Below are 6530 nucleotides of genomic sequence, written 5' to 3'. Positions count from 1 at the left end.
TCGCTATACTTACACGTCAAACGTCAGCGTCGTCAACTTCATTACCGTTATTTAATATATTTTTTGTTGGCAACACTAAAAATGTTCATAGTGACCAACATCAAAAGGATAGAACTACTATAAAAATGGCGGCCACCAGGCAGTGGTCGTTTTTGGGTATCGTGGCCATATGCATTAGCAGTCCAGGTATATTTATTAAGTTCATGTTCGAAACCTTTAACATACATGTATAAGTATAAATTGTTTATTAAAATAAATTCACTAAAATCGTATAATAAATATATAAATAAATAACATCTACGTAACTCGTAACTCATCAGGATCTACGTAACTCTACAGGAAGCTGTTGTATACATGGATAAACTCCAAAAAACTTGTATTAGTAAATTATCTTTTTAGTTACCCTTCTATAAAACAGACATTACATATGTATCAGCTGACAATATAGATCTTATTCTTAATACTTTTAATAGTTTTACTCAAGACTACTAGTTACTTTTAAAAAAGAAACAAACAGCACTATTTCGTTTTCAATATTTTTAATAGAACTGAAAATAATTAAAATGAATCCTTATAACAAACCAACATTTACACAGAGGTTCTTAAATTATAACTAATAGCACTCACTTAAACAAAATATAAACATAATTTAAAAAGCAAAGCATGATAATTATTGCACCCATACTATCACAAAAAGAATATTTTAAGGATTAAGAGTTTCTAGTGAAAAAATTATTGTCCTCACGAAATTATTACCACAATTTTGTTCAAATTAAATTTGTTTTTGTATTTCACCATATATTGTAACAAACACATCGATGCGTATAAATGTGTTAATGACAGTCACATATGTCAGTGTCAATGACACATTTATTATTTATTACAGAAGTTTTTGAGGCACATTAATAACATTGCATGAGCCAAGCATAAAGTTCACGATGGAATTTGAATCAGCAGCGCTTTTCTTAGATGTTCTTGTAACGAACAACAATGGACGCCTAAAGACATCAGGCTATCGCAAACCAACACACACGTGACATACGCTACAACTCCAATCATCTAGGATCAACAAAGAGCCACAATATGCAACAACAATATTGAGCTCAACATGGAAAACATCACATGTAAAACTCAGTGATTGCTTGTTGTTTACATAAAATAGAAACATAAATTTGGCAAGTTAAGTAACGTCGTAAGATAATTATTCGTTGGCCCACCTGATTTAATCAGGTGGAAATAAACAGTAAATTTGTGTGTAGACAGCTTATAAATAAATCATAGAGTTTGTTACATTTGAAGATAATTGTGACGTATATAGTTTGAAGAACAATGCATCGAGGATCAACCCTTGTGGTGTGCTGCAACAAAAGCCGAAGCAAGAGGAAAGCAACCCAAAGATTTATGCAGTTTTTCGAGATGTTATTATCTTATTTACTTTAAAATATTCTATGAAAAAAACTTAAAAAAGTAAGAAATTCTTACAGAATATATAATAAGTAATAAGATTTTCAAATTTTCAAAAAAATCGTTTGCGGTGCCTATTCATTCCAATTGTTGGCAACTAACATGACAATTCTTACTTTCTTGTCGACTATGCGCAACAGTCTAGTCGCAGTCATTTTAACATTTTATTAGGTTTTAAAGCCAGGAGATCCCTGTTCGTCCTGGCTGTATTTTTGAAACCATTCGAATTTGATTCGCATACAAAATTAGAGGATTTTGCACGAAAAATCGATATTCGTATTTTCGACCGCATAGTATGCGAATTTCACATGTGGTGTCTCGAATGGGTATATACTATTCGTACTTCGAAGTTCGTGTGCGATTTTCAATTTGATTCTGCCACTTGTCTTGTTTTGATTTTAAACTAGCTTTGTTTTTTTTAAATTTGTATGAGTTCGTTAAGTATTTTCATAGTGTTTTTTGTTTTTTATGGAAAAAAAACAACTATAATCAAACGGCAAGATTGAACAATCTTGTGCAAAGAAACGTCGTCGATGCACTGGAAGAGATTGAAACTCTGGCAGATAAAAGGAATAGGATTTACTCTTCATTTCTTGACCCATTTGAAATGTATTCAGATGCTCAATTTATTAAATTATATAGATTAAGCAAGCCTATTACGATGGAATTGATGTGCTCTTTATGTGCTCCAAGGAGACTGTGTAATCTGTCCACTACTTTTATCCACAAGGCTTGTGCAGTTTTACTCGACTTTGATGCTACGTTGCCACTACATTTCAGGTTCGTATACGAATAAAATTTCGAATGCTGTTCAAAAATGCACTTTTTAATTCGTGTGCGAATTATGCCGCTCGACTTTGTTCGCATTCGAAGATTCTCGCATGGTTTCAAAAATACGGCCCCTGATCCCCCTTTGTACACTTTTCCTTGTAGAATAAATTGGAGGCCATATTTTTCGCATTTGCTGTACGTTGTGTTATTTCCAAGGAATGGTCTTATTGACTATTTACATTTGTGCCAAGATATGTGTAACCTTTAACCTTTTTAATTGGCTGCTGTTTAATATTCAGCTTTGTATTTAAGACTGGACGTTAGCTAATGGTCATATGTTTTATCTTCTTTGTATTTAGGTTTAATCCGTCTTGTTGGCTAATTTCAGTTATCAAGTGTTTGTAAGCCTTCGAATATCACTGCGTCGCCTACCTATCTGATGTTCAAACGTGGACTTCTGACCTTTAATGCCGTCATCACATTCTTCCAAGGTAATAAACCTTAAACAATATGAGGGATAATACACATCCTTGCCTCACTCCGCGCTCTATTGAAATTGCTTCTGTCAACTCGTTGCCTACTCTTATATTAGGATTTTGTTTATAGTAAATATTTTTAATAATTTTTAGATTTTTATTATCTATACCGATCTCTTTAAGCAGTGATATAAGTTTATCATGCCTAAATCTATCAAACGCCTTGTGGTAGTCCACAAAGTATACATATCTATATATCATAGCTGACGTCTCTGCATCTGAAACAAGACCTCTCGTGTATCCGAAGCAACACGAAACCCAAATTGTGTACGTGTTATTTGTTCTTCGCATTTTTTATATACTCTCTTGTGGATGATTTTTAGGAAGGTCTTAAGTAGGTGGCTTATAAAGTTTATTCTGTACTCACCACGCTTTTTTGCATTTAGTTTCTTTGGTAAGACCATAAATTTCGGATTTTTTCCGGTATTATAGATACTATTAAATATTTTTGTGACTAATTTTATTGTATTGTCATCCAATAACTTTAAAAATTCCGAGTAAAAGTTATCAGATTGAACTGTTGTTTTGCCATTTTTGCTTCCTCATATAGCAGCTCCTACCTTGTCGGTTGTAATCAAGGATCCAGTTATACAGTCTGTGTTACTTGTGTCGTTCATCCCTAAATGTTTCTTCTATATATTTCCTCCAAGTGTCCTTTCTTTGTTCTATTTTTATTATTAGGTTGAGTATCAACTAGGGGTCCAGCTTGTTTTGCTATATTTGTGCTTACCCTAAACAACGTTATTTAATATTAAAACTGATAATTCAGCATAAGCTTCATATTATAAAAATGCCAGTATCGGTTCCACTTAATATGCCATTTTACTAAATATTTATGTAGATTCATCCAATCTGACCTTATTTTAAAACAAAGTAACAATATATTAATTAGCCAGCCGTAGCGCCTTAAGATGATAATACATCCATAATGCGTAATTAGCTTGTAATTTACGATTGTTCTTATCGGAATAATAATCGCTCTTATCGTGGACTCCATGGAATATTAAGTCTTGTTATTAGATTTTTATGGGGAATAAAAGCTTTGTGCTGAATTTTAATGCTAGAAATTCATTTAACTGTTTTTTTGGACTATACCTATATAGCATGTATGTATAACTACTATCCCTATGTATATTGTCAGTATATTACTGGATCTAATAAATTGTCTTATTAATTTTCATTGGAATTGTAAAATAAGAAGATTCTAGATACTTTAATCTTTTTAAGCCTATTATTGTCTATATATTATTATTCTCTTATATTAAATCTTGAGTTTTTTGAAGCACATAATATTTATTTATTTATTAATATGTGATGGTTTTGGTGACTTATAATATCCTATCTTCCATTAATTTCAGAAGAAAAGTTCAAATACTAGGTGAAATGAGCTGATAATCATTATGCTCCCTAAATCAACTAGCAGTAATCTAAATTGAGGAGTTAAACAACTAAAAGCGCAGTTTAGCTGATATCCAACTTCAGCAACGCTATAAAAATGTGGTTCAGACAGGAAGACTGGAGAAGTGCGCTTTTGTACTTCGTTAAGACAAGAAATAGTCTCTTCTTACCATTGGCTGAAAAATGAAATTATCTAACTATAAAACAAACACTAAACCTAGACTATACAGTGTTTAAAAAAATAGATTAAAAGAAGCACTTAATACTTACCGGCTGCGCATGGGCCAACATCACCGCCATCAATATCCGGGTGCTGCCACTCATCGTATACTGCTTTGGGATAGTTAATTAGAGCCAAACAAACCTAGAAAGTTAAACAGGTATTCTAGAACTACACCAACAAGATACAGGTTGCATTACCTTTTCCTCAATACTTAAAATATATCTATCAAGAAGTGAAGGGGCAGAGAAATAAGAAACATAGGACAAGCCCATACTAAGGAAACCGAAAAATTGCTTACTTATCTAAAATCGGTAAATAATTCATTGTATAAGACAGAGACATAAAGCAAAACCTCTTAATAATAAAAATTATTAGATTGAAATTAACAAGTAATGGAAAAAAATTTCAGTTATGTAATTTTCATGCATTATACCCGAGGTAGAACTTCTTGAACTAACTTTTGACGTCACGCCAATCAGGGACTTTCTCGGCCACGTGTAGAAATTAGAATCTCAATGTTCATTGCGATTTAGATACGTATAACTTAAAATAACGGATGATGAATTTAGGATTATTTGATATATATTAGGTAAGACAGTCTAACTGAAATAAATCACAAGAAAAATGTAAATCACACACTCCTTAATTACTAATGACTGAATAATACAAACGCCATCTATAGTTTTCTTATTGATGTCTTATTATTAAGATATTGATGTCTTCGTTTTCTTTTTGATGTCTTACCAATCAGCCAAGCGTGAAAATTAGAGTTTCAAAATCGATTTACGCATAACTCATTATGATTATTTTGGGTTTATACGTTAAACAATCTAAATGAGATCAATCACAAGAAAAACATGAATAACGTACTTCCTAATAACTAAAATCGAATAAAACAAACCCCATCTGTGGAATTTCCATGTATTATTCCCGAAGCCGTACTTCTTGAATCAACTTTTGACGTCACGAAATTGGGAAAACGGCAGTGAGAAAAACCGGTTAGGCGGGACGTTTGCTACAGCTTTAAGGAGCCAGGAAGTAGATAAAAAAACATGAATGCAATATTTAAGCTTGAGTAACATTATAATGGAAACATAACCTCAAAGAATTCATAACCGCATTTACCAGCCGTACAAGGCCGTAGCAACACGAAATTATAAGACGATACGTGCTACACTGCGAAGTAACCACTAGTCGAGATTATGCTGAAAAAGAACTGAGATCATACAGCATTTCACATAGGGATACTTCTATTTAGCTCCCAGAGACTTAACAGGTACAACGAGGTTGCAAAGACGATACACCAAACAGAGATAACAAACAGATATGTAATTATCAGAATTGAAGTACCAAATAGTAATAGAATGATAGTACAGCAATACTAATCGATGTAACTAAAATAAACGATTACAACATTAAGGAGGCACGAAATTCAAAAACTTATACAAGATAAAAGCAATGTACTCACTGGAAGAAATTTTAATACACCCAGTTGTAATCTAAACGGTCTAGTAAAATGGCATTCAAAAACGGACCGAAAGCTTAAAATCAAAGATAAAATAAAAGTATTACTTACCGTAAAGAAAGATGTCATCTTAGGGACTGTAGAATTGTCCGACGAGTGCTCACGCATGACTAGCATGTTGAATTTTAAATAATGACGTAAATTTTGGCAGAAATCAAAGCAATAAATAATAAAAACGAAAGCAGATCCTAGTACCATCCATATCACATTATATCTAAGTTCTGATGTAGACAGACTCTATGTATTGTACCAACACAAACATCAAGAACGGCAAACTGTGAAGTGAATAAGACCAAAGGTAAAGTTAAAATAAATCAGCACAAAATAAACTAAATAAAACAGAAGAAAAACATAAATAACACACTTCCTAATAACTAAAAAGCAAGTAACACAAACCCCAGCTATGTAGTTTCCGTACATAATTCCCAAAGCCGTATTTCTCGAACTAACTTTCGACGTCACGCCAATAGTTCCAGGTCCCGAGGTTAGTTCGAGGAGGTCTCGGCCACGCGTGGAAATCAGAGCTTTAAATGCGATTTAGATACGTACAACTTATAAAAATTATTTATTATCTATTGGTTTATTGACTTTTCCAGCCACTGCTTTAGTTACC

This window comes from Anthonomus grandis, chromosome 7, assembly GCF_022605725.1.
Source record: "Anthonomus grandis grandis chromosome 7, icAntGran1.3, whole genome shotgun sequence".
NCBI classification, from domain to species: domain Eukaryota; kingdom Metazoa; phylum Arthropoda; class Insecta; order Coleoptera; family Curculionidae; genus Anthonomus; species Anthonomus grandis.
The sequence above is the reverse complement of the archived record's forward strand: the minus strand, read 5'-3'. Positions refer to the sequence as shown.